Source organism: Rhinopithecus bieti, unplaced genomic scaffold (assembly GCF_001698545.2).
Source record: "Rhinopithecus bieti isolate Rb0 unplaced genomic scaffold, ASM169854v2 scaffold_68834, whole genome shotgun sequence".
NCBI classification, from domain to species: domain Eukaryota; kingdom Metazoa; phylum Chordata; class Mammalia; order Primates; family Cercopithecidae; genus Rhinopithecus; species Rhinopithecus bieti.
Genome location: NW_016826182.1, coordinates 336,009 through 346,679, shown reverse-complemented (window position 1 = coordinate 346,679; position 10,671 = coordinate 336,009). Strand labels below are relative to the sequence as shown.

General features: G+C 39.7%; 1 pseudogene; it reads left to right on the top strand.

Annotated features, from left to right (window-relative positions):
- LOC108522868 (uncharacterized protein KIAA1107-like) overlaps nt 1–6,351 on the top strand; it is a 12,386-nt pseudogene extending 6,035 nt beyond the window's left edge.
- Nucleotides 6,352–10,671: the final 4,320 nt, after the last annotated feature.

The following is a 10,671-nucleotide window of genomic DNA, read 5'->3' as shown; positions in this document are numbered from 1 at the left end:
AAAAAAAAAAAAAAAAAAAAAAGTGTTAACATTTTGGAAAAATTTATGCTACTCCTTTATTTTTTGATGCCTATATTATATCCAAATGATAATTGCATTAGCCGGATATCAACTTTCCTTAATATTGAGTCTTTCCAATTTAATGAGGTAAACATAGTTTATTTATTAATATATCACATACAGAAAATGTTTTCTAAAGTTTTGAGCATGTTTTCTATAATTATTAGAGAAGTTAGAAGACTTGTAAGGAAACCCTTACTTCGGTTTTCCTTTCCTAACTGATCATTTGTTCACTTGTTCATTATTCAAGAATTTAAAATGTGAATGCACAAGTAGATCAGTCCCTTTACTTTTTGCTCTGCATATGGTGACATAGTAATTTAACAATAAAAACTTACTGTGCTTGTGCCCATTCATGAAGAGTTTTCTGTGAATAACATTCAAACTCACATTTAGGTGATTGAGGCTGATAGCTGAGTGTTGGGAAAAATCTTAGCTTTTCCAACAATTCAGGCCCAGGAAATTCTGAAGCAAGTACATCTCAAATTTCAACCACATCATTGCTAAAACAAGAGAAATGGAATTTCCTGTCTCTCTCTTTTGGGGATATATCCAGAGAAGAAAATCTGCCCTTGTTCAAAAGCATAAACTTTCTTTACAGGTAGTCACTCATTCTCCATTTTCTATTCCATGTTAGGGATATCTTGGAACTGCACCTGCAATAAGCCAGCACTAAATATAAACTTGAAAACGAGTATATGAGGCAACTGAGTTATGGAGTTTAAATTGTGTGTATGTGTATGTATGTGCACAGACACACTCATGTTTGCTTTCTTGGTGTGTCAGTTTACGCCAGTTCCTTATTTCCTCGGTCAGATTGTCTTTCAGTCTGTAATTCTGGTAGTAAGTCAAAGATAAAAACCTTTGCCACAAAATGCTTCCTGTTAGCGAGTATTTGGGTATTCTTGATATTGGAATTTTGATTTTGCCTGTAGGATTATGGGATTTCATAAATAAGCCTCTCAAAGCTTTGTGACTCATAATTCTCTGAAATATGTCAGAAGTAAGGAAATAGTTTAGAATCCCTTTTCTAAATTAGTGAAGTCTTCAAAAAATAATATGATCTATAACTGTATTGAATACCAAGTCATTAGTGCACAGTTATTTGTTCTAATAACATAGTTATGTTAGGGTTAGCTGCTCACCTATTATACCATAAATTTACTATGCCTTTTTTAAAACTAGCCCTGTGAAGAGGAGCACTTGTTCAAGAAACAGTTACTAACTCATTCATTCAAAGTCAAGAAACAGGCTCTGGATTTAGGCACTTGGGTGTAAAGAAAGTAAGACTTGATTCCTGCCCTAAAAATTAAGTAAGTAAGTAAGTAAATAAATAAATAAATAAAAAGTTTCTAGTAAGGGGACACGGGGGGAATAAGAGAAAGCTCAAAATACAGTATTACAAAAACTTTGTAACTTAGAGCTGGATGGGAATTTAGAGATTATTTCGTTTTATCTCTTCAAATTCCAAAGAAGGGCTCTGATGCCCAGAGGAATGAAGAGCTTGCCCAAGATCCCACAGCTAATTTGTGGGCTAGGATTCAATATCTGTAGCCCACAATAATACTACTTTGGTATTGTTTCTACCACACAACACACTTTATTTTTCTCACAAACCTACACTTACAGGTAGTTTGCAGTACAGATAGTTTGCAGTGTAAAGAAGTATTATATGATAGAGTCAAAGACAGCACAAATTCCCAAGACACTGTTTTCTTTTTCTTCAAATGTGAAACTGTTTTAAGTGTTATTTTCAGCAAACTTCCTCAGAAGCTCACAAATTTATAATTGAAAATTTCTTTTCCCAGTTTTAAGGTCTTAAAATCTTCTTAAACTGCTAAACATTAAAATCTACTCAGTTTCACATCACATCTACAAGTAGATAACTGACTAGGAAGGCATTTTGCTTATGTAGTAACCACCCAGAGAATTTCAGGACATACTGTGTTTTCATAGCATGCTCTTTGTGAACCACACAACATGTTAGATTCTATGCTAAGTGCTTTAAATATGCATTAACACATGTAATTCTATGAGATATGTCTTCTTTATTTTACACATGAGGAAACTAGTGTAGAATACTTACCCTGGATGAACTACCATTGTGGAAGAAACCAAAGGAGAAAATGACATACTATACTGTTGTTTGTATGGGAGCCCAGAAGGACAGCTTGTCAGGAAGAGGTTAGAGAAAACTTTTTAGGGCAAGTAATGGTCTGTGACTGCTTCAGAATTTCTATGGCGGAGTTTTATTAGCTGCAGTCTAGTTGGAAGTTAAGCCAAGGGACTTGGCTTGAAGAAGCACTTGTATAGCAAATACTTTGCTTTTACTTAGATAGTATGCAGACAATAAAATATAAATCTTTTTAAAGATGCTTTTTGTACATAGTTTACATGAGATTGCAAAACTCCAATCATCCATACGAAATTTTTTTTATTTTGATTTGGGTTGCTTAGGGAGGAATGATGAGGTTTATGGAAAGGGTTTAAAGCCCCCGTTATACCATTTTTTGGTGAAACCAGGTAACATCTGATGCTGGCCCAAGGATGAGCAGGAATTTGGTGGCAGGGAAGTCTAGATACGGCACTACATTAAGGAATAGTGACCAGGGTGGGTATTGAGTATAGGGAAGAAGAATAGTAGGAGATAGGGCTAAAGAGTTGAGCTGGTGGGTCGGGCGCGGTGGCTCACGCCTGTAATCCTAGCACTTTGGGAGGCCAAGGCAGGTGGATCACAAGGTCAGGAGATCGAGACCATCATGGCTAACACGGTGAAACCCCATCTCTACTAAAAATATAAAAGATTAGCTGGGCATGGTGGCATGCGCCTGTAGTCCCAGCTACTTGGAAGGCTGAAGTAGGAGAATCGCTTGAACCTGGGAGGCAGAGGTTGCTGTGAGCCGAGATTTCGCCACTGCACTCCAGCCTGGCAACAGAGCGAGACTCTATCTCAAAAAAATAAGGAAAACAATAATAATAAAAAAAAACAGTTGAGCTAGTGCTGGGTTCCCAAAATTGTTATTATAAATGCAGTCTTCAAAGTGTTTAAGCCTTGGATTTGGTGGGCATTATGTCTCGTTTATTATGCATTCATTTATTTAGTTTAACACAATGTATTTCCATGTTCTTGGGAAATAACCACCTACAACTCACAATGAGTAATGACCAAAGTTGTTTTTTAAGTAGTTAGGTAACATAACCAGGTGTGTTTTAGAAAGATAACCGGCAGTAATGAAGATGGCCAAGTATGGAGAAGTACCCAAACCTGTCAGGATGCAATTATGATAGTTTTGTTGATCTTAGAAATAGGGAATTGAGAAGGATTTGGTAATAGAGACATTAGGTGAGTTGAGACTTATAGAACTTGGTGAATGATTACATGGTGTCAGAAGATGGAAAGGAATTTTTAAATTGTTGTCAGAGGCTGGACACGGTGGCTCACACCTGTAATCCCAGCACTTTGGGAGTCTAAGGCAGACTGATTGCTTTGAGCCCAGGAGTTCAAGACCAACCTGGGCAACATGACAAAACCCCATCTTTAAAAAAAAATTTTTTTTTAACTAGCTGGGCATGGTAACACGCACCTATAGTCCTAGCTACTCAGGAGGCTGAGGCAGGAGGATCACTTGAGCCCAGGAGTTAGAGACTGCAGTGAGCTGTGATTGCACCACTGCACTCCAACCTGAACAATAGAGTGAGACCCTGTCTCAAATAAATTGCTGTCAGAAATAACATTCATTCCACACATTGAGGGCCTACTATGTTCCCAAAACTTTGCTAGTGCTGGGAATGAAAAGATGAATGACATAGCCTTGAGCATCTCCATCTAATAAGGGAGATTGTTAAATAAAAATTGCAAAATTGCAATGTTAAGTGTTATAATAAAGCTGAGTATAAGTATAATTTGAAGTGCTTGGATGAGCTTCTTTGCTCTCTAAGGATTAGTAGGAATTCATAAAGCAAAAAGGCACACTCTTGGCAGAAAAAGTTCAAAGGCAATGGGGAATTCTGTTGTTCCGTATGGCTAGAGAGAGAAGGAAATGGATGGGAAGGGCAGGGGACGAAGTTGGACAGGAAAGTAGAATTCAGAGATTAACAGGATCAGGTTTGCATTTTAGATGACTCTGGTAGCAGGATGTAGGATGGAATGGAGCAGGGTGACAAGGCCAGGAAACTAATGAGTCGGTTGCAATAATAAAAGCTTGAATAGGGCAGTGGCAGTGGAGACAGAGGAGTGGACGTGTTTGAGGGATTTAAGAGGTGGAATTGAAACCTTTAGTGAGTCTTTGGATGTGGGAAATGAGAGATGGGAATCATTTTAAAAGACTCAGGTTTCTGACTAGGGTGCCTGGGTGGTTGATGATGTCATTAACCAAAAACAGGAGCAAGTGTAGGAGTGAAGATCAGTTTAATTTGGGACACACTGAGTTTGAGATGCCTGGGGGGACATTAAAGAGGCTGAGGACAAAATGCTGTGGAATAGTCAGAAAAGCATGAGACAGACACTGAACTGGTGCATTCAGAAGTAGAAGTAGGAGGCCAAGGTGAGGAGAGATTAATGTTTTGTTTGTTTTGTTTTGTCGAAACAGGGTCTCACTCTGTCCCCCAGGCTGGAGTGCAGTGGCACAATCATCACTGCAGCCTCAACCTCTCGGGCTCATGTGATCCTCCCACCTCAGCCTCCTGTGTAGCTGGGCCTACAGACATGACAGGCTGATTTTTGTATTTTTTGTAGAGACAGGGTTTCGCCATGTTGCCCAGGCTGGTCTCAAATTTGTGGGCTCAAGTGATCCTCCCACCTCAGCCTCTCAAAGTGGTAGGATTACAAAAGGTATTTTTTTTTTTTTTTTTTTTTGCTTTTTAAAAAATTCAATGTTAGCAAGAGAATGATAAGTTTGGGAGCCTCATACGATGCTTTAGAAGTGTAAATTGCCTTTCTGATAAGCAACTAGGCGAGCTATATCAGGAATGTAGTTTTTTCTTTTTTTTTTTTTTTTGAGATGGTCTTGCGTTGTTGCTCAGGCTTTGAGTGCAGTGGCATGATCATGGCTCATACAGCCTCAACCTCCCTGGCTCAAGCAATCCTCCCACCTCAGCCTCCCAGGTAGCTGGGACTACAGGCACGCACCACTCTGCTCGGCTAATTTTTTATTTTTTATTTTTGTAGAGACAGGGTCTCCCTGTGTTGCCCAGGCCAATCTCTGAACTCCTGGGCTCAAGCGATCCTCCTGCCTTGGCCACCCAAAGTGCTGGGATTACGGGCGTGAGCCACCATGCCAGGCCTGTAGCTTTGTATCTTTAAGCCCTTTCTCCTCTTGGGATCTACCATTAAGGAACAAGGCCTGTTTACCGCCATGCCACCCTGAACACATCCGATCTTTTGTGATCTTGAAAGAAATAAGGCCAGACATGGTGGCTCACACCTATAATCCCAGCCTCCCAAGTAGCTGGTACTACAAGGCACCTACTGCTGCACTTAGCTTTATCTTTCAACTCATATTTTTAATGTCTTCTACAAGGCACAGAAAAATAAGTAGTTGTGTTCATTTTTAAGTAAATAGTAACAGTTTCAAATGCTGTTTGAGATGTTAATTAAGGCACACACTTAGACTAGTCCATTTGATTTGAAAATTAGGATTTTATTTGTGCTTTTTGTTAATTACTGGCTTTTAAAAGATCAGTAGTAGGGGCAGAAACTAGTGGGTTGAAGGGTGAACAGGAAATAAACAAGTAATACTTATTCTTTCAAGGAGCTTGACTGAAAAGGAGACAGTGGTAGTTTGAAGATACTGCTGTTTTTAAGATAAAAATGATTTCAGCAGTTTGAAAATAAGCTGGAAATGATCAATGAATCAAGGATCATCAAGAAAGAGGCAAGAAGAGGTAAGATTAAGCACAAAGAGTATCAACTGATACGTGGCATTTCAAGGAACTTCAGGTGTTGAGTATAACTAAAGCACCAAATTGGTGTGGACAGCAGTGAAGATAAAGCTGGAAATGCGCCGGCAGACCAACACATGATGAGCCCTGTAGGCAGTGGACAAAGACTATGAGCAAGCCATTTAGGCAAACATCTGAAGAATTTAAAAATCAAACGCAAACACACAGGACTGTTTCATTAAGATCACTTGCATTCTAACAGGTTATGGTGAATGGAAAGCTGATGGTTCCTGGTGGGAAAAAAGATAATTTTGAATTTGGACATGTCACATTTGAGATGCAATTGACACACCCAAGATACATAATATATTGTCTTTCAGAATTCAGAAACCTAATAAACCATGATCTTAACATCCCCCACTCCATCTCCTGCTAGTTTTGGCGGGGGGTGGGGTACTTTATTTGGCTCGGTTTTGAGCTATTACAAGGGGCTGTTTTGGAGTTCTGATTTGTATTCTTCTCCGGTTGTATTTATATACTTTTTATTTTGTAAATTCAAATATCAAGACTATTTTGAATCTGGCTTAGCTAGATATGAGAAGTGTACATTTCTATGTTAATATTGTACAGATTTTAGTGTTTAGTGTTTGTGATTCACCTCTCATACAGTAGTTTCTTAATTACTTCCAAACTTAACCAATATTAGCATAAGAATTTTCTAATTTTGAGAATTTCAATTCCACTCTGATGCTGTATTTTTATTTTTTTATTTTATTTTATTTTGAGACACGGACTTGATCTGTTGCCCAGGCTGGAGTGCAGTGGCACAATCACAGCTCACTGCAGCCTTTATCTCCTGGGCTCAAGAAATCCTCCCACCTTAGCCTCCCTGTAGCTAGGACAGCAGGCATGCACCACCATGCCTGGCTTTTTTTTTTTTTTTTAGAGATGGGGTCTCACTTTGTTGCCCAGGCTAGTCTTGAATTGGGCTCAAGTAATCCTCATACCTCAGCCTCCCAGAGTGCTGGGATCACAGGTGTGACCCAGCCCTGCCCAGCCCCTGATGCTGTATTTTCATAACACCATCCCAATCAATTAAACATTGAATTTCCAAATCAGGAATATATTAGGAAAACAATCTTTTATTCAGAGACATAACATTTTTCCAGATGAGGGCTGTCATGAATATAAAGTGTACTGAAGTTTACCTCTTTTCTTTCAATTCCATGCTTAATTTTAGCCTGGCAAATGAGCTTAATTTAAAAAATGCAACTGAAATACACCTGCATTTAAACAATTACATGCTTAGGAAAGAAAATGTCTAATACTCCACAAAATTGTTCTTTTACATCCATGCAGCTCTGAAAAATATAACCTAGTCAACTGGAGAGATGAAATATATACATACATATATATGTGTGTATATATACATGCACAATCTACTTTGTTAAATAATCAGGAGACCATTGGCCTGAGGTTGTCTCCGTAATTTGAGTTTCTACTTAAGGAACTGCAACTTAACTTAGTACATAACACACTGAAAACTAATTTAAGAGTATAATATACAACTGAGTCTCAGCCAATCCTAAACAACTGAGCTTCTGCTATCACAGGCTACCAACTGATCAGACCATGTCCAAATAAGGCAAACTCACAGCTGTAACCAATCAAGCTATTTCTGTACAATAGTACCTTGGTATTTCCAGGGGATTGATTCCAGAACCCCTACGGATACCAAAATCTTCAGATGTTCAAGGTCATTTTATAAAATGGTGTATGGCCGGGCATGGTAGCTCATGCCTGTAATCCTAGCACTTTGGGAGACTGAGGCAAGCAGATCACTTGAGGTCAGGAGTTAAGACCAAAGGGGAGAGTTGCTCGATTCCCCTTGCAGGAGGCAGGATGTGCGAGAGGGGTGTGGCTTCCTTGAGAAAGTGGGAGCATGCAGATAGGCAGGTGCAGAGGTCGGGGCCAGTACTTTGGTCTCCAGCTCCACGGTAGTGTCTAGGGGTGGGTGCCTGCAACCCTAGTGTTACGAAGCTCTTTCAGTTTTGCATCTCTAGATGACTTGAGTGTTAATCAGCTCAGTGGACCCTCTGCCTTATCACAAGGGCAGAGGGCCAGCGTGACAACTTTCTGTATCCCGAGATCATGCCCAGTGTCCTGGAAGAATCGGATCACACTCGTGTTTGAAGGATGGATGCAAGGTTTTGTTGAGTGGTGGAGGCGGCTCTCAGCAAGATGGATGGGGAGCCAGAAAGAGAGATGGAGTGAGAAGGTGATCTTCCCCTGAAGCCAGGCTGCCCAGCCGCCAGATTTTTCTTGGACCACCCCTATCCGAATTCCTTTTGACATCCAGACATCCTCTTCTCTCTTTCTCCTCCATGTTGTTCCACTATCCATCTGCTTGCCTCCTCGTCTCTTCACTTGCTAATCTGCTCTGGAGTTTGAGGTTCAGGGGATTATATGGGGACAGGATAAGGGCGTGGTGGGCCAAAAGGTGAAACAGGGTGCAAAAACAGAAATGCCTGTTCTTATTAGGGCTGTGCAGGTATCTGGGCTTAAAGGTGGGGATTTTGCTGGGGAACCACCCTCTTCTACCCAGTATTTCCCTGTCTCCTGTTCATATCAACAGCCTGGCCACCATGGCAAAATCCCATCTCTATTAAAAATACAAAAAAATTTAGCTGGGTGTGGTGGCAGGCACCTGTAGTCCCAGCTACTCAAGAGGCTGAGGCAGGAGAATCACTTGAACCTGGGAGGCAGAGGTTGCAGTGAGCCGAGATCCTGCCCCTGCACTCCAGCCTGGGCAACAAAGTGAGACTCCGTCTCAATAAAAATAAAATTAAAAAAAAAAAAAAAAAAAAAAGGCCAGGCATGGCAGCTCACACCTGTAATCCCAGCACTTTGGGAGGCTGAGGCAGGTGGATCACCTGAGGTCAGGAGTTTGAAACCAGGCTGGCCAACACAATGAAACCCCATCTCTATGAAAAATCCAAAAATTAGCCAGGCATGGTGGCACGTGCCTGTAATCCTAGCTACTCGGGAGACTGAGGCAGGAGAATCGCTTGAGCACAGGAGGCAGAGGTTGCAGTGAGCCGAGATCATACCACTGCACTCTAGCTTGGGCAGCAGAGTGAGCCTCTGTAGCCACCCCCAACCAAAAAAAGAATAAATTTAACCAAGGAGGTAAAAGATATGTACACTGGAGACTATAAAACATTGGTGAAATAAATTGAAGACAAGTAAATAGAAAGATATTCTGTGTTTATGGATTCAAAAAATTAATACTGTTAAAATGTCCATTCTATCCAAGGCAATCAACAGATTGAATGTAATCCCTATGAAAATTCCAATGATATTTTTCACAGATATAGAAAAAAAATTCTAAAAATTTTTAATAAAATATATATATATTTTGAGACAGAGTCTCCCTCTGCCACCTAGGCTGGAGTGCAGTGGTGTGATCTCAGCTCACTGCAACCTCCACCACCCTGGGTTCAAGCGATTCTCCTGCCTCAGCCTCCAGAGTAACTGGGACTACAGGCGGCCACCACCATACCTGGCTAATTTTTTGTATTTTTAGTAGAGACAGGTTTTTGCCATGTTGCCCTGGCTGGTTTTGAACTCCTGAGCTCAGGCAATCCACCCGCCTTGGCCTCCCAAAGTACTGGGATTATAGGAGTGAACCACCACACCCAACCAGTTTTATTTTTTAAATAAAATTTTTATTTTAAAAACTAAAAAAATAAATAAAATGATGTAGTATTTGCATAACACCTATGCACAATCCTCCTACTTTAAATAATCTCTAGATTACTTATAATACCTAATACAATGTAAGTGCTATATAAATAGTTGTTAGACTGTATTTTTTACTTGTATAATAATATTCTTTATTGATATTCTTATTGGGTTAAAAAAAATTTTTTTTTGGTTGGACCTGGTGGCTCATGCCTATAATCCCGGCACTTTGGGAGGCCGAGGCAGGAGGATCACTTGAGGTCAGGAGCTCAAGACCAGCCTGGTGAACATGGTAAAACGCTGTCTCTACTAAAAATACAAAAATTAGCCAGGCGTGGTGGCACGTGCCTATAATCCTAGCTGAGGGCGAGGCTGAGACAGGAGAATCGCTTGAACCTGGGAGACGGAGGTTGCAGTGAGCCGAGACTGTGCTACTGCCCTCCAGCCTGGGTGACAGAGTGAGACAACATCTCAAAAAAAAAAGACAAAACAAAACCGACAACAACAACAAAAATAATATATATATATATATTTCATGGTTAGTTAAATCTCTGGATACAGAAGTCACAAATATAGAGGATATAGAGGGCCAACTGTACTTCCCATTTCTGTCTATAAATATTCACTGCCCAAGTTGCAGATTGGAGCTCTCTAAGCCATTTCTGCTTCTGAGTACTGCCCAATTCATGAGTCATTCTTTGCTCAAATAAACTGTGCTAAATTTAAATTGTCCAAAATTGTTCCTTTGACAACTTTTAAGAAAGTAAATAAAATATCTTTCTACAGTTTTCTGATTTAGAGTAAATTGTAGAGAAAATTCAAGAAATTTAGAAAATTCTAAATTCAAGAAATCAGAAAATAACATCAAATGGAATCAAATAGAAGAAAAGAATTATTATAGAACTTAGTGGAACTTAATTAGAAATCAGAAAAAGTAGAACTGATAAATCTAAAAGCTGGTTCTTTTTTTTTTTTTTTTTTTTTTTT